The sequence below is a fragment of the Passer montanus genome, unplaced genomic scaffold, assembly GCF_014805655.1.
Source record: "Passer montanus isolate IOZ18808 unplaced genomic scaffold, ASM1480565v1 scaffold16, whole genome shotgun sequence".
NCBI classification, from domain to species: Eukaryota; Metazoa; Chordata; class Aves; order Passeriformes; family Passeridae; genus Passer; species Passer montanus.
In genome coordinates, this window is record NW_024363160.1 from 9,804,691 (window position 1) to 9,830,534 (window position 25,844).

General features: G+C 39.4%; 1 protein-coding gene across 4 annotated transcripts in view; it reads right to left on the reverse strand.

Moving 5' to 3' along the window:
* FAM110B (family with sequence similarity 110 member B) overlaps positions 1-25,844 on the reverse strand; it is a 113,842-nt gene that overhangs the window by 54,688 nt on the left and 33,310 nt on the right. For 2 of the 4 annotated variants that reach the window (XM_039703064.1, XM_039703060.1), the window contains exon 1: positions 6,687-6,861. The exons of 1 other annotated variant lie outside the window; for it this stretch is intronic. The gene's annotated coding sequence lies outside the window, so the exon portion shown is untranslated. Of the gene's footprint in view, positions 1-6,647; positions 6,862-25,844 lie in introns of those variants that run through there. One more of the 4 variants, XM_039703063.1, reaches the window with a different exon arrangement.

Genomic DNA, 25,844 nt, shown 5'->3' on the forward strand with positions numbered 1-25,844 from the left:
CAGTGTGGCAAACATGCCAAGTACCAGCAAAAGAAGAAGAGTAAAATAAATGCGACTTTAAGTAAGTTAAGCACCCACACATCTTGGAGCCCTGCAGGCACCAGTGAAGCTGTCAAAATTCAGGTCAGTAAAGTGCCACAACTGTCTGAGACACCTTTGAAGAGCAGGAGGAGCAGAAGCAGCTCCTTGGGTCAAACTCTTACAGAAACACAGCTGGTGTGAGGTACCTGCATGAAGGCATGACAAGAAAAGAGCCCTGTTTGCAGAAAGTGGTCAGCAAAGCTCATAAATCACTCGAGAAAGGCCTGATCTAGAGATGACAGGAAGATGAACAGAGATGCTTGCTTTCAGTAAAGAGGTAACTGGCTGAGAGAAAAAAAGCAGATCTGTCAGACTTGAAAAGGTCAGGGGCACAATTTGTATTTGTCAGAATGAGCTTTCCAAGCGGGAGTCAAGGACATCTTGCTCCAACAAATAAATACATAATAACTTAAAAAATCAAGGATCTTTGGTAAGAGAACTTACATTCTTCACCTGTGTGCTGCCCTTGGGCACCTCTGTGTAAGTGATATTTTTGGATATTGTTGTGGTTTAACTCCAGTCAGCAGCCACTTTCTCACTCTCCCAATCCGCAGGATAAGAGAGAGAATAGGAAGGGTAAAAGCTAGAAAACTCGTGGGTTGAGGTAAGGACAGTTAAATAGGGAAAATAAACTAAGGAATCACTTTGCTGCTTCCCATGGGCAGGCAGGTGTTCAGCCAACTCCCGGCAGAGCAGAGCCCCGTCACATCCAGCAGCGACTTGGAAAGCTCCAACATCCACTTTTCCTGCTTCTTCCCTGCCTTTCTATATTGAACATGATGCCATAAGGTCTGGAATATCCCTTTGGTCAGCTGGGGTCACCTGTCCTGGCTGTGTCTCCTCCCACGCACCCCCAGCCCCTCACCAGCATGGCAGCACAAAAAGCAGGAAAGGCCTTGGCTCTGTGCATGCCCTGCTCAGTGATAACAAAAACATCTCTGTGTTATCAGCTCTGTGTTCAGCACAAATCTGAAACACAGCCCCATACCAGCCACTGGGAAGAAATTCAACTACCCCAGCTGAAAGCAGCACAGATATTCACCTCCCAAAAAGGGGGGGCTGGCTGCCAAGATGTCAAAGAGCCCAAGGCTGAATGATAAGTAAAAACTGAATTCCAGAAAGAAGGATTGGAGTAAGTGGGAAAAAGAGAAGAGTAGATTTAAATGGGAAAATGGAGCAGACAAATTTAGAAAGGTGGTGGCAGCAGGGAGAGGAGAATTGTGGTGAAGAGAAAGAAGGAGCAGCAAAACACTGGAGGGTAATGACATCATCATATTCCTCTTCTGCTGCACCCTCCATAGTACCTGTGCCTCACAGAAAATTTACAGCAATTGCACAACTCCTTCCAGACTTCACCCAGTCCCTGGAGAGCTAGGGGACAAAATAGCAACCTCTGTACTCCACAATACAGTAAAGAAAAATAGGGGACACCACATGGCACAGAACCATGGATTACTAGTAGGGCTGATGTAACAATAATGGAAAAGGAAGGGATATAATTTATCACATCACTCATACATCTTCTGACTAGACTGCTGTTGTAATGTCACAGTAGAAATACAAAGCTGCACACTCATTTCCAGATGACTGCAATGCCCAAAATATCCAATGACAATTATGACATTGAGACAGAGGAAATCATCCTTACCCCGGGAAGTTTGTCCTGTATAGATAGGAGTAGTTACACTGATCTTATATTTTTCACTCTTTGTAAAGACATTTGCAGTGATGGTTTATAATCCTAAAGCACAGACTGTTCAGTCTACCTTGCAACTCCACAGTTTGTGGTCACATAAAAGATAATTCATCTTTATTGTCTCTGTTTCTCCCTTCCACTCTAGTCTTTTTCTGCCTAGATTATCCAGGCAGGAAACATTTTGGCATAGACACTGTACCATCATATTGTGCTTTGGCATTATAGGCCAACACACCACATTGTATTAACATCTCTCCTTCAGTAACATTATATACTAAACCAGACCTTAAAAAAACCACTTATATCCATGGACTCTAGAGGACCCAAAATAGATGAAAGAGCCAAATGTTAACAAACTGGTGAAAATGTGCATACCACTGCAAATCTAGGTATTCACATCTCTCTCCAGTTAAACAGCACTAATAACATGTACAAGTCTTCTCACACATTGCATCACTTTCTTAAGCATTGTTTTTATAGACTTCCTGATCAGGAAGTAGAAAAACCTTTGGTTTAGTCTACCAACTTTCATAGTGTTAAGCTTTCTTAAAAAAAAAACAAAACAAAAACCATGAATTTAATATCCTTCTTTGCCATTAATTGAGAATTTTTATTACAGAGATTAAGGAAAGTATGGGTGATACAGTAAAATTATTCTACAATACCCAACAGATAAGCAGCCAAATATGTAGATGGCCATAGGATCATCATCATCAATGTATAAATATTATTTCAATTAATAAACCAATATACTACAGAAATATGAAACAGCTACACAAGAGGGTACAAACCCAAATAACATCTGTTATGGAACAGACAATTGATGCTTAAAAATGACGTATATACAAAGTGAGGATTGGGGTTAGAAGCCCCAGGTGCTTCTTGGAAAGATCCAGCAAATATTTGTGTCTGCAAGTGGCTGAAGCACATCCATGAAAGACAATGTGAAATTAAGACAGGAATCTCATTACCAGGATTATGCAGACAATAGCATCCAGGATTACTATTTGCTGACTGTATTCTGCATTTAATCTATCAAGTCACACTTAATACTGCAGGTAATACATTTAAGAACAATTTAAATTAATCACAACAGGAGATTAATTGTAAAAAAAAAAAAATCCATTTTGCTTTTAATTCACCATACCATTGAGAGAACTGCAAAATAGAGCCACTTTCACTTCCTGCTCTATAAAACACAATTCTGCTCTTAACATTGCAAATGTCTGACACACAGCTGCCCAAAGCTAGACATATTTCATTCATTCAGTTTCTAAATCCACATGGTTGGTCCCCAGGGTTAACTTGTGCTAGGCAAAGAGCCCTGCAGGAGAGGAAGGCAGGGCAGGGCAGACGTTCCCTGCCACCAGTCCCAGGGCACAGGAGGACACATGTCCCTGAACTGGAGCAACAGCTGTCTGCATACAAGGAACATTTTGGACCCCATTAAACAGTGCTGCTGCATCAGTGTGGGAGGAGTGTCACAACAATAAGGCCTTCCCAAGCTGATGCACTGAGAGGACTCATCCTGCATCTTCACCTAGCCCAACAGTCTTCAGATTTGAAGAATGAAATGATCTTCACTCAACAAAATACAGAAAACAGGCTATTGATTTCCTGTGAACTCTCAAAGTGTTATAATAAGCATTTATAGATGGGCTATTGAATGTCTCGACCATTTAAGCAGACAGTCATTTCATCAGCAAAGTAATAACTGGAGTTGGCTCCAAAAACAAAGGAAAAGCAAAAAGGAGCTTTAGGGCACAATGTCACTTTTCTTAGTCTAATATAAACATTTATGCATATATCACTGGCTGTTACTCGATTTAAAAACTGTAAGGCATGTAAGTACAAATCCTGCAAAATAAACACTGTGGTAATACTTTAAATCCTTACGACTTTTTCTGGAGTATCTCTTTCACTGCTAACAGACTACAGAAAAAATGCATTAACCTTAGGTATCATCTTTCCCCTTTAGACTTGGTAAGGGTTTAAGTAATGCAAAATTCACTTATATGCATAGCAGTAAAAGGACATAATATCTTAAAAGGGAAGAGCTAGTGCAGCACTGTTTATTACAGCCACTCTGTTTACTGCATATATCCCATCTCCAGCCAGCAGCCAAATCTGGTACTTCTAACATTACTCTTCCAGGAGTATTTCTATTGGATTATTATGACAATACTGGTACGACATTGAAAGTGTTTTCTACACAAACATATGTTAGAGTTATATGGTAGAAAATATGTATGTATTTATACATGTTTACCTGCATAGATAAATTAAACAGTTGAGATCTTGATTTTCACAACATACTTTTGTGTCTTTACCACACATCTGTATATACACATACATACTATATTCCTGTTAGGAAAAAAGTTGCCTTTTCATGTAAAAAAAGGAAGAGATTTAACTACAGGTAACACATCAGAAATGAGAACAGCTCACAGAGGCACATAACAAACATGCAATGCATACATCTCCTAACAAAAGAGTAGTTAAAAACTTTTACATCAAGAAAATCTGTGACAAAGCTTGAATACAAATTCTCATTGATAATAATCTGAAATGTGTTGAAATTTCCTGGAGCAATACACTGGTTATAGTTAAAATATGCTTATAGCAACAAGGATGTCAACTTTTTATAGAGTAATCACACAAAATGTTGCTTCAATTTTTTTTCTTAGTTTACCGAGAAGAAAAATGAGGTTGTTACAAAATGGAGCAATAACAAAGTGGCATATTCCTTGCTGTTAAGCTATTGCAAAGTTAAATTACAAGGTTACCAGTTCTAGTTTCATTTCTGTCATGTTTACTTGTGATGCTTGTATAGATCATCACAGCCCTTTCTGGAGGCAAAATAGCTGAATAGCTGCTGGTGCATCACTTCATTTCCAGTGGGTGGTGGTATTACCTGTATCCACCACCAAAAATGTGATAACTTTTACAGCGTTTTTCCAGACATACTTTATGCTGCTTACAAATGAGAATAGCCTAATATATGGAGTAGAAAACATCAGGCTCTCCTCTCTCAGAAACCCACTGGTCTGCATATGGTAAATATGTGATTCAGATGAGGATATTTACCTTCTACATTTCACTATTATTAACATTGATTTCAGTCACTCCTTCATGGAATGCTGTTGCAAAGGTTATAAAAACATAGAAAAATTACTTAAGGTGATCCTCTGTAAAATAAGGTAGAAGGCATAAATCACCTTAGAGCATCTTTAAAACACTTTTGGTTGGTAACTTGGGGCAATGAGGGAATATGGAACAGATCAAAAATAACATGCCTTCACATCCTGAGTCCTCCCTGTCCAGGCTTAACTGTCACAATGCAAAAATGCCATTTTCCAAGTCTGCCTAAAGGAAAACAACTTCAAAACCAGCTCCTGGAATATGAAAAAACAACTTGCTCTTGACAATAAAATAGACACCAAGTTACCTGTTTTAGTCAACAGCAAAACTTCAAACCAACTATTATGCATCAGCTGTAATTAAACCTCCCAAATACTCTTCTGTCTGAATATGCAATCACAAATAACAAGGAACGTGTCTTTGCTGTACCCACTGCCATATAAAGTTGGCAACTAAGTAAATGCTCACATTTGAGGGCATCTACTCAGAAGGCAACACAGTTTCACACCACATGCTTTAAAAGGGAGCAACCTAAATTTTACTTTGGCTTGCACAGTAGAAAAAACCTCTTCAAGGATAAGTGCAGAGGGAAGAATGAAGGCTAATACCAAAATAGCTCCTGTTCCTAACACCTTTCTGATCCTGGCTGAGACAATCTACTCGTACCTCGGACGCATGGTGGCAGCCAGCCAGCCAGATGACTGGTGACTTAATACACAAGTTCATGTGGGCTCTGGAGTCTGACACAGACAAGGGCATTAACTCTGAAGTCTCACCAGTCAGCCTTAATATTCAAAACTCATCAAATGAGTCATGCCTGCATTATGAGACTTTTAAAAAATACTTTATGCTCACTTTCTTTTGTTCTGAACAGCTTTCACTGTAGAATGTTTTCATTAAATATGCATGCTTTTTATGGGAAAAGTTGTGATCAATTGGTGCGTAGGTCAAGTATGAAAAAAACTCAAATGAGTATGACGCTATGATAAATACTGTAATAGTCTCAGAATCACAGATTAAAAGATTGGCATATATATATCTTGTTTCTTTCTACTGCTGAAGGCAGTTCTCACAATAAACAAGGCTTTGGGCCAAAATTCAGCCTTCGAGAACAATAAATACGTACAAAATACATGTATGTGCAAGCAAAGGATATATTGAAATCTACCAGGCTGAAGAGCTTCACTTTCATTTTGAAAGCCACTTAAAATAAAAGCCAGTAGATGAAACAAAGAATCCACCCAAACATGAAGGCTCCAGCATCTTTGTTGAAAGAACAATAGCATAATACTCCTCATCCCTCTACCTTGTTGCAAGAGAACCATCAAGATAGTTATTACTGTGATCATATTAAAGAATACTTTGCAAAATTATTCTTTAAACTGATCAATATTTACAGATTTATCTTCATATGCTAATAGTTATAAATGCTCTAATTCAATTGCTCAGCAGAAAACATTCCAATAAAAGAAATATTTCTATTAGCATAACAAAAGGCAACCAGTAAAATCACTCTCATACACAGGCTCAAAATTTCAAATGAAAGCAATATTCTCATATAAATATGCTCTATTTTTGAACTGAACCCATTCCAATGATATGTTTTGTAATCTGATGGCTCTCCCACCGGAGTATACATGACATTAACGAAAGCAAGATCAAATTAAACAGATGACATGATTAACAGTATTCATTTCATGCATGACTGTTTTACCGGAGAGATAAAGACCTGAAAGTAATTACCACCACGTAAAACTCCTTCACTGACCTCTCCGCTCCCAGCTAGCAGTCCTTAAGTACTGATGCTTTGCAACAAAGAGCAGTGCCTTTCATCTGTGGGCTTTCTTTTACGCTACAAGCTGAGCACCTCTCCCGCTGCATGCACGCAGTACCTCTGTATCTATGTCTGTAATGCAGCATAAAGATTACTGGGGAAACCTATCAAACCGGCAGGCAGCAACGCCGGCCGCCAATAAGCGGGAGGCACATGCAGAATCCAGCACATGCTCGCTGAGGCTCGCAGGCTGGCACCGCTGCTGAGCAGGCTGCTAATCTAATTATAGCCCTCCGCCGAGCACAGCGCTGCCGAGGCACCCGCGGAAACACGGCCCGGCCGAGCACACCTCGCAGCCCGCAGCATCAGCGTCTGGGACTGCTCCTTGTCGGGGTGCGTCACCATGAAACCCCGGGCTGGCGTTCTGTGGTGCTGCTGTTGTTGTTGTTTTGCTGAGTGATTCACCTATGAGGGGGCTTGTCTCCATCTCTGAAAAGCAGGATCTATTTAGGTGTGCCCTTTGAGAAGCTGACCACTTGTAGTTTGCTAGGTCTGTTTTAAGGAGACCATAAAACAAAGCTGTTTGTTCAGCCAGCAGGAATTCTTGTTTTGAATGTACACATTGCCAGCACCACGCAGAGCAATCTCAGCTTTTGTGCATTACTGCACAGGCTGCAACGTGGACCTCAGATCAGCGAGGCACCACACACACACTTCCAGTGCACAGCAGCCCTACAGAAGTGAACAGGACCCCCTCTGTCCTTTACATTTACCCGTGGGCGGACACCCAGATGATCAGAGGGCTTCTGTGTGCCTTGGCACATAAAGCCCTAACTAAGCTTTCACGAGGCTAGGGTGCAAATGCCAAGGAAATTTTTGCCGTTATACAAAACAATTTAAGTCATTTGGGAAACACTTATCATGAGCAAAGACTAAGATGTATGGGGAACTAACACAACCAAGTCCTTACTTATGCTTATTTTATAAATAAGTCCACAAAACAAAGCAATGTTATGATTCAAGAGAACATTGTGTATTTGAAAGATGCTGGGAACTTTTACATCATCAGGTAAATAATCACGACAAAAAGATACAGATGCTTGTTTAGTCTTCTTTGGTAGTACACTTCGATTAATCCTCACTCTATTTAGCACAAACAGAAAAAAACACTCTTCAGATGTTTCCTGCTCCCACATGGTTCATATAATCACCTAAGCTCTAAACTGACCAAAGAGTTTTCAAACATCAGTGACAAGATGGAAATACACAGCCTGACTATTAGAAAAACCAGTTGTGGTGCCAGCTCTCTCTTGTGAGATACAGTACATTTTTCATGACCGGTATTACAAAAATATCATAATGCTACAGCATTATGCATATACAAACTACATGTGCTATATTATGCATATACAAACTACAATGCATTTTTAAGATGTTTCACTAAGTGACACATAAACCATATCCATAAACATCACACTAGCAAGATCTTGAACCCCACTGCAATAATGAATTCCACTGTGCCCACATTGGCATTTTTCCTAATTCTTTACTCTTATCACCAGCACCATACAGTATCAGGCACAGTCCAAGAGCATGATATTAAAGGCTGCCTATAAACACTTTCTAGCTATTGTACTTATTCAGTACAAAAATTATTTTTGGTACTATATAAAATTTTGCTAATGGAAAAAGATCTCAATGTGGTAACAGTGCAAGACCATATTTACTGGCAATATGTAAATAGCTATGTCATAGTTTTCTTAATCTGCCAGTGAAAATTGCTCATAAAGAGTTGCTCTGTGCTAGAAGTAGACTTCATTGCTGTAAGAATAATATTCACAAAGCTATATATGGCTAGAAATAAAAAAGAAATGCAGGAATACTGACATTTTACTCTTTGATTCAATGGTCAGTCAACATTAAGTTTTGTGTTTCAATAAAAGAAGGTTGTTTTATTAAGTCTATTTTTAGAAGCTTATCAATGTTTTATCGGTGTTTATAAACTATGCTTCTTTAAAATACTGTGGAATAGTCCAAGTTTCTCAGCCTTGAGAAATACTCCTTGAAACCAGGAAACTATGTATTTCATAAATAAAGGCAGGAGAGGGGTTAAAAACTTAATTGAAAGTTCAAGAGGCGTGTGCAAAAGATGCAAAATTATTTGATTATCAGATCCAAAATGCTATTTTTCTAACAACATTTTGCCAAAGGTAGCAACAGGGGAATAAGACCAATAAAAGTCTTTACCTAGTCCTCTGATTATTTGGAAAGCTAAGAAAAAGATGCACAACACAGACAAAAACTAAAGTCAAAGAGACTCAAACCATTCTTTTAATCTAATCCCCATTCACAAACCACCAAGGCATGTATGACACTTGAAAAAATGACCAAAAAAACTGAAACAGGAACTAACCAGGCTTCAACTGCTAAGGGACTCTCAGTTTTGCCTCCCTCCCGTGCAAGCTGCTAAGCCTATATGTGTGTCCCTCCTCTGCCCAGCAGCTCCCCAAGCCCTCGCTGCTTCACCCTGTTCAGCTCCAGCACAGCTCCCTGTTAGCCAGCCTCTGCCTCCTCCCACAGAGCTGCTGGCTCCAAGGGCATTCACCTACAGCCCCAGTAAGGGCTGTCCTGGCAGCACACTCTCAACATACCATTGCAGCAGGGTTTTATTCCAGGAGTTGCTTCCTTTTTTAAAACATCATGGTAGCAGCGGTAGTTGAAGGACGCAGAAATAGCTGCAAAGGTGCATTTCAAGAAACACCTATTTGTCTCTGCAGCAGAATCAATACTCACTAAACCTCTGTGCTTAGCTCTGCAGATCAGCCAGAAGAGTGCCGATGCCTATGGCAATTTTTACACTCGCTTTTAACCATCGTGACGAGATGCTGGGTCAGGAAGATTTGGGGAACTGCGCAGCGGGGCTAACATTTAGAGTCAGTGGTCATTCACAAGAACCCACGTTTGGCAATGGCAGATGGCTAAAACTCCAGCTGAGGACGATGCAGAGCTCCACCAGCCTGCCCTGCCACCTGTGGTGATGGCACATGAGCACCTGGATCACGCACTGGACCTGTGACAGGATAGAGCCATCTATAGATGCGCCAGCAAGAGAAGCCAAGAGAGGTTTCATAAGGACACAGTCACGAGACACTCATCAGATCCCAGAGAACACAGGTTTCACGAGGACACAGTCACAAGAGACTCCAGCAAGTCTCTGTTGGAAATGAAGAAATTGTGAAAGGTACACAAGTTGGCCAATATTCGGCAGACTTTCATCGAAAGCAAAAGCCTGTCCCTGGCACAAGCTACCCGCCTGCGCTAAGCTTCAAGTTCCTGCTCCTCCGCATGGAAACAGAAGGTCTCTACAACATTTTTAGCAATTATAAGCAAGTTAGGCTTTCTCTAGCTCAGCTCCTTGACAGAAGAATTTCAATTAAAATTTTCCAAAACCATATGGTCGGAGGCAGATGCCCATCACAGAGGGGAGGAGAGAGGAAAACCTATGAGGGTATGATAAATTCATCATATGACACTAAAACCAGCTTCCTACAGTGAAAACTGTCTATCTAGCACATTAATGAATTTTACACTTCATTTAGGCATATCTCAGTGAATTAACAAACAGATTACTATTTTGGAAAAAATAACTTTTTATTACATTATTATCACTTGTGTAAGTATTTCCATATCCAATTATTTTAATACAAGAATATCTTAAAAATTTCTGATGCATCTTGCAACTGAACAGGTTTTACTCTGGATACCACTTAAACTTTGGCTTAGGAATGTATCAAATATTGCTTGCAAACTGCTACCTCAGTTACTTAATTAGATTTTGCAAAGTATAGTAAGCATATGGAATGAAAATGAGTTGAGCAAAATGGCTGGTGAATCAACATGCTGCATTTCTAAAGGCAATAGTGTGTGTATTTCCAAGCTGTAGCCTTGAGAGGTTGAACTGAACCAATTACTCTAATGAATATTTTACTTGGCTTGATACATTCATTAGACTTTTAGAAGTAAGTTAAACCATCCCATGGTTATGTTTACATAACAACAAAATCTCAAGATTTTGGTACTTCTGATATTCACAGAACTTAAAAGACAAGGGGACAATTTTTTCTTCCACTAATTTTTCTACATTCCAGTTTTCCTTCCCAAATAAATTTATCTAGCATAATTTTCTTTTTCTTTTGAAAATAACCTTTGATTTCACAATAGCTATTTGCTGAGCTCTTTCCTTTCCTAGCAAGTATATGGGAAGTCTGCCAATTGGTGGCAAACTCATCATTCATCATCATCATTTATGGAGGAAAATAAAACATGGTCCTAGTGTTTGCTGCATAAACTTTTCTCTGGAAGTCACAAATGCCTTGAGGTTGGCACTTAGCATGAACAAACTTACTTTTATTTTGTGTAGCACAAGGCCATTTCTTGGATCACCCCAATTGTGATTGGTAAGCAAGCACTTGCCTGTCCACATGTGTGCATTTGCCAATGCTCTCAATCATGTTTTGAAGTTGGACAGATAACCTGGAACTTCAAGTTTTTTGTGGTTTTTTTTTTCAAATATGCTCATTGTATCCATAAAGGCCCCAGATATACAACTCCTCTGTAAGCTTAATAACAGGCAGAGATGTCTCTATATTAATGCCAGAGACTCACTACAGGCACAAAGATTGATCCCTACAAACTATTTGCTAAAGGATTCTTACGCACTTTTATCTCAGAATCATAGTAAAACCAAACAAAAAAATCCCCCACACCCACATTCTAAGGTACATTACCATCCCTCACCTCCAGAGACCTACATGCTAGCAGTACCTTCACTGCAGCCCTAACTGACTGGAATGATGACACCAGTCCATCACTGCCACCTCAGAGAGCCAGGGGAGGAGCAGGTCAGCTGTCAGTGAGATGTGTTTCATCCTACTGCTGGTGCATGTGGCATAAAAGGATCTAAAGCGAAGCCTGCAAGACGTTTGCTATGCTGAGCACTTGCACTTCAGACACAAAACCAAAAGTGGAATAATAACAAAGTATTACTCTATTCTTAAGAACACACAAGTCCCAAACAAAAGGTCATGTAAAAGACTTCACATCACCCTGAAACATGCCACCCAACACATCTTCATGCCAATGCCAACTTTCCATTCCTCCTCAAGTTCCATCCATTTTTCTTCCAGTGCAAGGTCTTCTTCAAATCTATACCATATTTCAGTAGTCACCTCAAACTGCACCAATATGCTTCGTGCCCTCCTGTATTTCCACCTTACTCATTCTTCTCTCCACTTCCTTTCCTCACAGCTACCAGCAGAGATGCGGAATGAACTGTCCACTTCAAAAGGAGTAACACCTGTCAGCACAACCGAGGCCTTCTCAAGACCAAAACATGTGTCCCTTGTAGCCGCTGTTTCACAGCCTCTGGCTGACCAGCCATCTTCAAATCTATACCATATTTCAGTAGTCACCTCAAACTGCACCAATATGCTTCGTGCCCTCCTGTATTTCCACCTTACTCATTCTTCTCTCCACTTCCTTTCCTCACAGCTACCAGCAGATGAGGAATGAACTGTCCACTTCAAAAGGAGTAACACCTGTCAGCACAGCTGAGGCCTTCTCAAGACCAAAACATGTGTTCCTTGTAGCCACCGTTTCACAGCCTCTGGCAGACCAGCCGGATGGCCCCAAAAGTTGGTGAACCACAGAAAGGGACCACACTGTTTACAATAAGCACAGAAATAGCTTTAAACAGTGCATCCAGAACATGGACCCCATGTAATGCATGATGGACTCACACAGAACCAATGATCACGACCCTACCGAGTCAAAGACTGGAAAAGATATTATAGAAAAACAGCCTCTGCTTCTAAATGGTTAAGTGAGAAAGACACATTTGCAGACCAGAACAAACAGGTTTAAAAAAAAGAGCACAATTAAAAAAACCCAAAAACCCAAAAATAAACCAAAAAACCCAAACCAAAACAAAACCACGCCCCATGACTGATGTAAGATGTTGAAGTCCTAACACAAGGTGTAACGGAAGCAAAAATTAACTGCTTAAAATCAAGAACACAGAAGGTTAAAACTACACTGGAACAAGCCAGAAAAGGGCTTCATAAGTGGAGACACATTTTTTGTAGTTGTTGGTGGAAAATAAGAACCCCGAGAGCATTACTCAATCCTAAAAGCTGATCAACAAATACTGCTTTTCCTAGTGGAAAAGCAGAAAAAGAGCTTGCAATACAGTAAGTAAACTTCTAGCACCTCCACATTATTAATCTTCATCACCCTGGTGACATTTTCTTCTTCTCTATTTAGTAGCGTGCTCACTAGGATCACCTTGCTGAAATGGGTGACGCAACCTGAAGCTGAATATACCCAAGACTGGCCTGGGAATACTTTAAATACAAGTCTTCCATTAGAGGACAGGTGTAATTTTTCAAAAATGCTATGCTGCAAAGAGTGCAAAGGCTGAAAGATGAAGTATAGCATTCCTCCCTTTGAAGAAAAAACTCTGTCAGACCTGCTCACTTCTGTAATTAAGAATGTTATTTCCAATTCTGAGTAGAAAGAGCAGCTCCAAGGTTTTCTTTGATCTTCTGTGATGACAATGAAGACCCATCAGGCTCTCTAAACCCCATTGTTTTTTTATTCTTCAAAGACTGTTTTTCACTCTCTTACATCTCTCTATGCAAGGAGGTGTTTATATTGAGCTGCAAGATGCAACTAGAAAGCAATGTTCCAACATTCAAGGTGCGACTGTTGGAACATGAAGTGGTTCTTTGCAAACACTAATGTATACAGGCACTTGCACAAAACCCTCCTTGCTGCCAGGCAGCTCTCTGGGAGCTCAGAGATTGCAAACCTTTGAGACTTAAGTCTCCACTCCACACCCATAATTCAGGGTTTCAGCGCAACTCTAAGATCTTATTACTTTACACCAGAATTGAAGATATTTAGCACAATGAATCCCAGAAGAAAACTATGCAATGGCTTTGGTTACCTCAGAAATCAAGGCTAACGAGTTTGAAGACAGCCTATTAAATGTCAAGCCCTTATAGCCAAAAGTAAAATAAATTTAGATTCTAATCTTAGAAAGATTATAATTAAATTTCTAGAAATTGTGTCCATATAAAACCAGCAGCCATGCCTCACCATACTGGAACCCATCTCACGGTCTTCTTACAAGAAGCCAGAAGCATTTTGCTGGCACAGATGAAAAGCCTCTCCAGGAAGAGAGATTTAATTATTTAATAGAGCAAGCCAAAAGCTCTTTTATGAAAGAGTCATCAGGACTCTTATTCCATATAATGTTCCTAAAGAAGAGCACACTTTCATCTTGGTCAGCTTGTACATCTAGCAAGTTAAATTTTGCTGAACTGATAAGATCCTCTTACCCTTCTTTCAAGAACTGCTTGATGCTTTTGTCCAATCCTCTAATGCAAAATGAGCATAAAAGTCACATAAGAAGGGCTATAAAAACTTAGCATAAATGGAGAAAAATGAGTAGCTATTCCTCAAGCCAAGTGGTTCCCACCCCTTCCTTTCCATCCTTCTCTGAACATTTGAGCAGACACTTCCCTCCCTGCATGGTGCTCCAACTAAGGTGAAGGGGAGAGTGATGATCCTACCAAAACTAGGACGAGCACTGAGAAATGCTCTGAAGAAGACAGGAAACGTGCACGAGGGGAATTCTGCCACATTCCAGGGACAAATGGCTTACTGTTCTGCCTTTCTTGGGCAAAGTAGCAGGCCATTTTTTCATCCTCCTTTCCTAGTCCTGGGAGGGGGAAAAAAAGTGCCCAGTTTCCCAGAAGCACATGCATGTATGGCACAGTAGCTCCACATGAGCCACCACTTGTAATACTACTGGTATCAATTACCAGAATTTCTTCAGGTGGCAATTCTTATGAAGCGCCCAAACCGGATGGAACCTTTCAGACCTTTGTCCTAGATGCAACTCCACTGCACTTCCAGAACAAGTTTTCAAAAGAACAAGCATTAGAATTTTCAGTTTTAAATTAAGCAAATTGGAAATATGTAACAGCCTTCATCTCACAGGCACTGTAATTTAACACTGCTTACACACACATCATGTTAGTGGGCATTTATTATTTTGTCAAGAATTTGTATCAACATAAGATTAGGAAAAATCAGGGTAACAGTTACAGGCCTGAATCTAGTCTTCATTGTAAACTCACATACCATTTGTGAGCACCAACATACAGCAAGTATAATTCAGCTTTTTTGAGATCATTGATTTCCCACTACATCAAGTGGATGACTCTCAGCAGTGAGTCTTAAAAGTCCTAAACATATCAGAGGCAGGATGGGAAATAAGTAATGCTGTACAACATAACCTTAATAGCATTACAGGAACCCTTTCTGGCCCTACAGAAAGTAGGCACAAACAGGGGAAGGTAAGATCAAAAGGTGAGCATTCAAAACTAAGTGAAGTCAGAATTAGACATTTCAGTCAATCTCAAATATTTATCTCCTGAATGTTCTACAACAATGCAGTCTTTACTGACATGACCTACGAAAGTCTCTTCTTGCCTGAATCAGGATTTATAAAAGAAGCTGCTCCAAAAGTAATCCTCAAATAAAACATTGATATTTTCAAAGCAAATTCCAGTAGTCTGTAGTCAAAACATAAGCAGCATAACCACAGTAAAAGGGCTGCTAGAAAAATGAAACATTAGCAAGTTTCAGAGTTACCTAAGCGTTTAACACTGTAGGCATTACTTGTATTCTATAATAGAAACTGCATAAGTATGAAAAATTGCAGAACTTGAAAAATGTTATAATTTCTATACTCAGTTGGACTGCTGCTGGCCATCCCACCATATCCCACTCACTAGCATGAATAGTCCTATTTGGAAGGACTGAGTGGAAGCAACATGGATAACCCTGCACACAGGACTGAGTTCTCATGCTGATCAGTTCAGCACATGGGCTGCAGCATCTGCACGGCTAACTTCCAAAAATCTAATCATTTATCTCACAGTGTTCAAGCTGGTCAGAGTACATACAACTTCCCCATTTATATAATTCCATATCTGTTTCATTTAAAACCAACTTAAACAGCTTTGACATATTGATGTTGGAAGAATTTAGAAGGCTCACTTTCTCTTGAGGTACTCCACATATAATAAACTCTTGTGGTAAACTAGTACACTAAATCAGGTAAAAGTAGCTTCTACTACTGTTTTGCATCACATCAATGAAATGAGGCTAAAAACCAACCAAATTAGATATACTATTTCTCTTTTAAAATCCTACACTCTATGTTGGAGCAAAAAACTATTTCAGAAGTCTGTATTCATTCAGAACTTGGGATTAAAATTTACTTTCTCAGGCCTAAGAGTGCATAAAGGAAATGTCTGAAAATTACCTATCATGTTTTTCAGTATTCACATAATTTTTTGGGTCTCTGTATACTTACTATTTCAATTCCCAAAACTAGTGGAAGAAAAAATTTGGAATAAAACCAGGGTTTAAGTCTTCCCAATTATATCATATATTAGAACATCTCATGTCTCCCAGCCCATGACACTCCCCTAGCCTTACTGCAGCTGAGTCTGAGTTAATGTTTGGCAGAACTTACAGGTAACTTCCTCAAGTAAATAAAAATACAAAAGTAACTAACTGGGGATAAGCAATCTGGCTTGGATATTAAAAATATAAACTCTAAAATCTGTAGAAGCTGCTAATGGTGAAGGAGATGCATGTCTGCACTTGAGAAGTACAGAAAAAGCCTAAACACAACAAAACCAAAGGAAATCAGAAAAGCATGTATCAAAGAAGAAAAAAGCAACAAAAATACACATAAAAGGTATGAAGAGGCAGAGAACTCCAGAAAACAAAGGATGCCTCCCAGGTGGCAATATATCTTGACTCACCTCATCAACTTGCAAAGCCTGCTGCAGGCAGATCTACAAACTTGTGAGGAAAACAGTAGAATTGTCATTGTTGTATAGATTATTTGCATCTCACTATTACAAAGCTCAGGGGAACTTACCAATAACCTCTTTGAAAACAAAATTATCCAGGCAAGATCCTTCCCAGCAGCAACACAAGCAACAGCTCATACTTGCCAACTGTATTTCTTGTAGTGTAGACATCACTTTTTTTACAGACAGACAGATTTAATTTACATAGTCTTCGAGGCAATCAGATGGAAAAAGAGTATTGATTTCTTGTCTGAACCCCTGCAATTCAGCACTTTGATAGGATTAGCTAGAAGGGCTGACCCCCCTACTGTGGTTAAACACCACGCTCTGTGGCACACAGCAATGCCTCAGTGGAGGGGGAATTGTAGCTAAGGCCAGGGTCATATCTTGGCAAAGACCAACTACCAAAATGAAGGCACCACTGCAAGTATCAGAGAGGAGACATCTCTTCTTAAAAATAGTATCATCTCCCACTGAGAAGTGCAGCCTATTGGCAGGTTGGGGTGAAGTTATGTGGTGTTTGAAGGTACTGTGTAAGGAGACCTCCACATCTTGACCATCCCAAGAGAAAGCCTGCAGAGGCTGTATTCGTGAGAACACTTGGGAACACTTCCCACATTGTTTTGGGTTTTTGTTTTTCTAAACATTAATTAAACTCACTGTAGCCTACCACTGAGAAAATGAAGATAGAAACAAGGATAAGAAGATGGAACAAAGCTAAAGATCGGTATAGTTACCTGATGCTTCAGATAACTGGTGAGTCATTTATGTACCTGCACTAGAATTAAAGCATTCAAAAATTAAAGGCTGCTGTCATGCAATCTATAAAATAATGAAAGACTACACTATGTGCATATCCAGGTGCATCTCATAGATCCCTTCTGCCCTACACCCCTTGCAAAGATTACCTGCATTTTTTGTTACAAGACAAATCAATTTCCTTTTTTCTACAATGTTCTTTAATACAAGGAGTATCATTAATTTGAAGAGACTCAAAACATTAAGTTAACAAGATATGTAGCAATCATCATTTAGGACACCTTCTCTTGCTTCTCTTAACACTGATATTTAAAATGTTGACTGTGACTTAAATAGGTGAGTGCAGTAACTTAGTATAATCAAAAGCAATTGGCCAAGGAAATGTGATCTAATACTTGTAATTTAAAATTATCTTGCAATCTGATCTAGAGAATAAAGAAAACAGAGACATCATTCAGGTGAGTCAACATTTTCATTACAGGCTGCCTACTGCAGTGAAAAAAGTGAACGAGCAATGCAAAAGACGTTGTAGAAATGAGTTATTAAGATGCAACTTGAAACACCTGCAAAGTAAGCATTGTTTATATAGATTTATTAATTTCTTTGAACCTGTTCTTGTTAGTAGAACACAGAAAGAGAAGAGAGATGACAAACAGAAAGCTCTACAGAAGACAAAACCCAACAGGAACAATCCACAGTCAAGACAAGACTTCATTTACAACTGATGCGAATATAGTGAGCTTGGAAATCAGACTGATTACACTTTAATGCCAAACAGTTCCAGATAAAGACAACTTAAATCACATTGAAATTACTGTGAGGTAACCTGAGGTCGTGTATTTTGGTCTTTCTTTATTTGAGTGGTTCACTCTTTGGTGCTTCTGATCAAATACTGTTTGTACGACATAGGAGAAAATACTTCACCTCTTTGAAAGCTTAGAGCACCTAACCTAGTATGAATTACAAATTGTGGCTGCAACAGGCAGCAGCAATAAAAGAGACACAGTGATATTATTTTTAAACTTTTTTTTTTTTGTTAAACAGTATAAAACAGATCTATGCAAAACCAGGTTTCTTTCTGGAAAATACTTTACAGATCAGAAAACTATTTTGAAGATGTCAACACACACAAATCAGGGAAGGCTGACTTAGCTCCTAAATCGTGTATTTATCTAGCACATAAATTGTGTATTTATCTATCAGTCTGTTAAGAAGTCTGTTAATAAGAAACTTGCTAATTGTTGGGAGTAACAAGCTCTTCTCATTACATTGTGTCATTGCAGGAGGACTCGGGGACAACAATGGAAAAATAGAATCAGCTGCAAAAGAGTTCACAGAGAATTTGTTTCCTATTCTTTGTACTCTTCGGACTTCAAGAGATCACAAAGCCTAGTACCAGTTCCTCTGGAAAAAAATAAATAGGGATTATTTTCTTTCAACAAAACTTCTAACAAACAGGCCTAGGTGCAAACATTTAATTTTATTGCAGAGCAGGTAATTCCGGATCACCCACTATCACCACCATGACATTAGCTGCCCTTGTGGAAGGATAAAGACTATCTTGAAAAACTACATTTGGTACTTCTGGAGCTGGGAGACAAATCCAGAATGGGCAATGACAGTGAGGAAATTCCAGGACTGAGGTCCTCCACTGGAAATTCACTTATGGCTCACTACCTTGCAGATAAAGAGAGCTGCTTCCTGAACGAAGAAGCGGTGCAGGAGTTCTTGGTGCAGAAAACATGTAGCCACTGCCTTCTGAACAACTAAATGCCCCATATCACTACTGGTCAGCACTAACCAGGCTTCAGCAAACAATCCACAGTGGGCACTCAATGCTCAAGATCAGCAATCAATTGATTAATTTGATCAACCGGCCACATTTGGTACATCAAGTCCCTTATGCAACCATATCTAGTGGATGCAACAGAAGGGTTATCCCACCCAATGCCTCAATTCTGTTCTCAAAAATTCATTTCTCAATTCTTCCTCAAAACTTTCTCACTTGGACAGGGCCCCAAAAAACTTTTTGGTTTAATAAAAATTAAATTCACCAAAGGAGTTACATTTTTTTAACATAGAGAGAATATCCATTGTAATTAGAATAAAGAAAACAACCTCTCTCATATATGACAGGTTTTTGGAATATCCTTCACAAATTTAACTTTAATTTTCTGTATAAAAATTTTACAAGGCCAGAATTTGGTTGTTTTTAGGTTTTATGGCTCTTTCAGGAAAGTAATAAGATCACATACCTTGTATTTTGACAGTGTACCTCTGGTAATTGATACAGCTGAAAATGTCATTATCTCTGAATATGTATCAACCAAAGAAATAGCAGGAACACCTAGTCAGTTAATTTACTAGGGGTGAGGTTGGAAGATCTGAGCATCTCCTAGGACAATAACTTTACAGTTGTCACAGCTAAAGGAAAAGCTTCCAAAAGAACAAAGCTTGCAACTCATATCAACTCATACTTCTGCATATCAAAACTGCCTAGCAGCTGGGATCTTCTAGAACTGTTGATTGTTGGCTTTTTGTAACCATTTAACATTAAAAAATAATCAGAAGAAAAGGGACAGGCGATCCATACACCTCTGCCCTTCAAGTCATCTCCTCCTGAGAAGACAACTGCAGAACTCCTGGCTGACATGAGACAATGCAAAAGCCACACAACTCTTTTAGGTATCTGTGTGGTTTCCAGCAGTGACTGCCAGAGCCACCTGGGAGACAAAGAACAGGGACTACACAGGTTGTGACAATGAGTGCTTCACTGGATACTGTGCTGCAGTGTGAATGTCACTATTCTGTGGGCAGCCAAACAAAACATTGACTCTGATCCCTGGACACTCATAAATGTACTCAAATATTCTCCTTCCCATAAGCATTTTCTTCACTGTATTGGCTTGGAGAAGACTACTGTAAGGTGAGACCTGAGTGCTTTTTTATCTTGATGAATACTCATCTTCCTTCTCTACTAGGTCAGAACTTCAACACTGTATGATGGAAAAGGCTAAATTATAAGGGGATCCTCCTAGCAGTTAGGGACACCGTAAGGTTTGAAAGCCACATACAAAGCAGACAAAACAGTGCTGAAAAAGACAACTTATTTCTCTTTCTGCAGCTGATGACCTTCACATGACTAATTTTCTGAGAAAATGCAAAACTCTGAATAACGAAATTCCATCAAGGACCAAGTAAAGCCCAGAAATATCTCAAGCAGCAAGAAATGGTGACTTGCTGTTTATAAAAGTTTGTGTAAACTGAATAAAATTCTAAGATTAAGAAGGACAGAGTTCCCTGGGTATGACTTTATGGTAAAGAGACTTTCTTGGAGTCTTTGGAGTGCAGCTGCATAGAGCTATACATAGGAATGTGATTCTCATTCACTGACACCTCTCAGTATCACATCAAGTTTTGTGGTCCTCTTTTTCCCCTTCAGCAATTTCAGATATTGTTCACCAAAATCACAATAATATGGCTGGGTTTGAAATACTCTGAGAAGTGTGAAATGAGCTGACACCAATCAAAAGAAAAGAGGCAAAAGTAGAGATGGAGGGCCTAGCATGCAGAGCATGTGGATGGAAAGCCATGGAGGGAGATATGGCCCTATGACCCTAGTGGTGAAAGAACGATTCATCTTACAAGATCTTGTCCCCTCTTCTCTCTACCTCTTGCAACTTTACATTTCTTCACATGTTGGCACACCAACTCTTGGTAAAACCAACAACTTTGGGTAATTCTTTCATGGCCAGAAATACCCTGCCAGACTCTCTCATTTCATTGCTTCTCTCATAAGCAGTCTGCAGATCTGTATCCCTCTTCTTTTCTGGACTTTGAAACACTAACCCTACTTCAAACACACAGGTCATAGGGCCATATCTCCCTCCATGGCTTTCCATCCACATGCTGTGCGTGCTAGGCCCTCCATCTCTACTTTTGCTTCTCCATCAGTGTGTCTGCAATGCTTTCTTCCAGGCAAGCTTTGTGTCCCTCCTTCATTTCTGTGAATATCAGTGACCCCTTCCCTCCCCACCTACCCTGTGCCTGGTTCCTCCTTCCCCAAGACTTACCATGTACGCCAACCCACTTGCTCCAGCCTCTCACTAACACAAATCTTTTCACTAAGCAGCTTTCAAACACGGCTCAGCAATGCTGCTGGGCAGCACAGCAACTTCAGTCTCACCAGCAGCCACCTTCTACCTCCACTGAGCCTCATTCTTCTAGATAGTGGCAATGCATATACCTAATCTCTAAACTCTGCTATTCCAATTCTTATGAACTAGAGCAGCAGAAATGGAAGGAGTAGTAGCAGCAAAGTGCAAATTCAATAATAAAAAACTGCTAAAAATGCAGTCATCAGCCAAAAACCAGGGAAGAATAAAGACCATAGTCTTAACTACGAACTGTTGTTATGAAACCACGTGCGATGGGGTTCTTGAGCAAAAGGTATCCCTGGAAGTGAAAAACCTACTACAAATGATGAACTTTCACTAAGCTGGAGATGTGCAGCCTTGTCATCTGAGAAACTGAGTTAAAAGAACAGCAGAACACTTGAACCAATTGAAGAAAGAAAACCACATTTTCAGCTACTTCGGCAGGCAAACAAAACGAGATCTTGCATTTTCCAGAGGTGCTCACTGGAAAACCACAATGGTGAGAAAATGTAGTTTGTTCACTCACATTTCCCTGTGAACCACCAGGGACATAACTGTTCAAGATACATATTGAAGGAAACAACCATTCCTTTAGAGGAACAAGGTCGTGGAAAGCAGACATCAGGCCTATCACATGGAACACGTGATGTCCCATGTATTACCTGTGGCATAACCAGTAAGATGAGCACACTCCTGTGAATTCATGCATCACTGTTCTTTCATACAGGAGTACAGTTGTACTTTTATATCATGCAGCAGAGCTGTAGCACAGCGTAAGAAAACCTGGTGCCAGCAGAGGGAGGCAGTTGCTCTCCAGGACATGCATCTTCACATTCCCCGATGCACAGTAGGAAGCCAACAAGTTTGTTTTTGTGGAAGTGAACTCACCCCTCAGCCATTGTGTAAATGTGGCTTTAAATCAAGCTGTAATTAGATTTTGCTGTATTTAACAAAACCCCTCTTGTGCTCCTCTTTTCCAGCTCTAGACAGGAAAGAAATGTATTTGTGAAAGAAAAAAGGAAAAAAGTTTATGCCTCTTCCCAGAGCATGTCCTGGCATGCATGCAAAAGCAAGTACAAAACATAAAACAATAAGCTTACAGGACACTCAATCTTCACATTACGTAGGAACAGAAGGATCTCTCAGCTGGTCCACTGTTAAATGTCAGCTCATTATTACCAATATTCTGCTTCACCACATTAACCTTGTCAAAAGATACTAACAGTCCAACCCTTGGAGTTTAGCTTCTCTTCACAAATTTAATTTGCTTGGCAGAAACCGAAGTGGAAAACCTCTGCTAAAGACTCAGGCAAATTAAGACTGCCACGTAGCCCTTCTAGAATAGATTTTTTTTCCCCTCTCAACTTTTATAGTCCTAGCATTCCCATTTTTAACCAAACAGCTTTATCCCCCACTAGCAGTATTTCTATACTCTGGTAAATCCAAAATAAAACTCCGTGTGTTTTGGTTTGTTTTTGGGTTTTTTTTTTTCAAAACTATTTTACTCTAATACAGGTTGTACAAGGTGGTTTTATTTTGTGTAAATTCTTTATAGATTAAACTGCATAATTCCACTGTGCTTTACACTGCCATATGCAGAACCGCATAGCAAATGAAGTTGAGTACACTGAGAATAACAATCAGCTTCAACTGTATTTTGATTACAGGCTTACAAAGAACTTTATGGTGGTGACAACAGCAGTGGATACAATAGTAAAGTGGTGCAAGGAAGTCAAGAGGACATGCCCAAGGGCACACAGCAAGTCAGCTGCTGTTTTAACAACAAAAAGTTTCTACTCTTAATCAAGATCTTCCCAGTGAGTCAAAACCTACAGATAACTATCTGGTCTTATAAAAGTTTCAGGTCCTTTAGAAGAAAGGAGCAGAGACAACTGCTAATTACCCACACCCAGACATCTAACCACTGCCTAGGATTAAATGATTTGCAGAGTAACTAATTTTTAGGAGAGCCTGAAAAGGGTGCCTTTTCTAAACCAACTTATTTCAAAGAACATATACTCGAGCAGCCTAATTCTCTACAAATCATCTGTTATGCTGCAAGTTTTAAGAAACCTAAGGTTGATTTAGACAACTCAAAAGATAACCTCATTCTGAAGTAATTTTGCAGTTTAATCTCTAAATGCAAAAGATCAAGGTAAGAAGATATATTGGAAGTAGATTACCCTGCTACAACTGTAGGAGAATTATTATATTTGGTTGTTGTTGGTTTTTTTGTTGTTGTTGTTGTTGTTTTTTAATAGCCAATACTACCTCTTCCTGAAGCAGGATAATGAAGTTTGGTTCAACACCAATCCAAAATGACAATACAAAAATTCTTACTATGTGCAAAGTGTTTCTGGTTTTGAAATTTATAAATCATGTCAGCAAAAGCTCACAGGTATTAAGTATCCTAATCCATACTCTATCTCTACTGATACATAAATGAAACAAGTTAAACATTCTGTATAAAAGAAACCTAAATTGGGTACAATCAAAGAGACTATAGGTAAATTTATTTTCTCTCACCTTCTTTGACTTGTAGAAAACAAGAGCAGGTTTATTTTTCTCTAAGTCTGAAAGTTGGTACAGTATAATGCCATCTACAACTGTGTGAAACATTTTGAATGTTAATGTCCAGCCAAACCAGCAATTCAGAAGAAAAAAGGGAGAGAAATCCCATAAAGCAGGTAGTGAATGGTATGGTGCCCTAGCTAGGAAAGGCAAGTTTCTACACTACCTCCGAAAGTAGAAGCATACAATAGGATTAGCCTTATCTTATTTAAGTTTCTTAACAGCAAGACTGCAGCCTCCTGACAATATTGTTTCCAGTAGGACTCAAATTCCAAGTAAGAGCAATTCTTAAAATAAAGTAGCTATGTCTGGCAGAGCTGGAACCATGAGGACAACACAAACACTTAAACCAGTTTATTCAGGTTTGACTCAAGAGGAAAAACTACATTTCAGGCTAGACAAAAATAAGATCCACACACCTAAAGAAGCTTCCAGACTACCATTTTTAGGTCATGCCCTGTACTTTTTCCTGCTTTTCAATTCATATGTAGGAAGGTCAGATCATAAAGTGGATTCCACTGTGGCATTTCAAACCAGATTATTCTCTACATAATAATTAGTGCTGTTCTTCTCACCACTTGCATACTGTTTTGCTAGTCTGAGAATGTTATTTGTGTTTATTTCTGAGAAGGTTTTTTAATCCCTTCAAAGTATCAGCATCCTAAGCGCAGCTATCTCATGCTCCATGAACTTTAGTGCAAATGCTCTAAGTGTTTCCTTTCTTCTTAACAACTTCATTACAGTGTTTACACAGGAATACAGTGCTTGTACTGTAACCATGCAAAGCAAATATTCTGCAGTAAATGTAAGCTTTATTCAAAGTGTAGCTTTAGAAGTCTTTATGGCATACTCCAGCCTGGACTGCCAGTGCTAGGAAGATGGCAAAAGGAAAACTATAATGACAAACCTTTCATGCTCACAAGCACTTTGGAACAGAAAACCTATGGGCCAAACGTATTTCCAAAATGTGTCTGTGCCTCTTTGCTAACCCATGACATCCTGAGCCATCCCTGCAAAAAGGACCTCAATTCCTCTACACTTCTCAAGCTGTTTACTCACCATGGGTTTGTTAAGTACATGAGAAGAAAATGGATGGAGGACTAAAAAAACCTGGATCACAGTTGCATGAGAAATTGAGGTAGAACTTTTCTTCTTAAAAAGAAGATGAAATGTCCTTTTGGCAAGCTAGCAATCAAATTGTGATTTTTCTTCTGATAGAACTGTGTCTGGTATGACCAGGACACAGACCGCCAGGGACAGACTTCCCAAAGAAACACAGCATTCAGGGAGAAAAGCAGTGTCAAGGATCCCCAAGGGCCATTCTAGAGAAGACCTTCTGCCAGAAGTAAAGCTTTTAAGCAAGAATGAAATCCCATTAAGGAAAAAAAATAAGGACAGGAACATCAACAGCCTCTTATAGTGGAGAGTTTAAATAAAGCCAAAGCTATTAGTGGAGACAGTGAGGAATCAGAAAGGAAACAAAGGCAAAGTAGTTGGTGTACTATGAAAATCTGCACTGTTGGTTTCACTTTCTCCTCTGAAAACTTTTTTTGGGCTCACAAAGAACTCTTGCATTTTACCTCTTCTAGCAGGAAAGAAATCGAACAACATTTAACATTCAGGGCTTATTCTGTGCAAAGTAGAAAATGCTTATGCTAGCCCTTAATGCTCACACTGAATGAGGGCCTGCTTTTTGGTGTTGCCCCTTC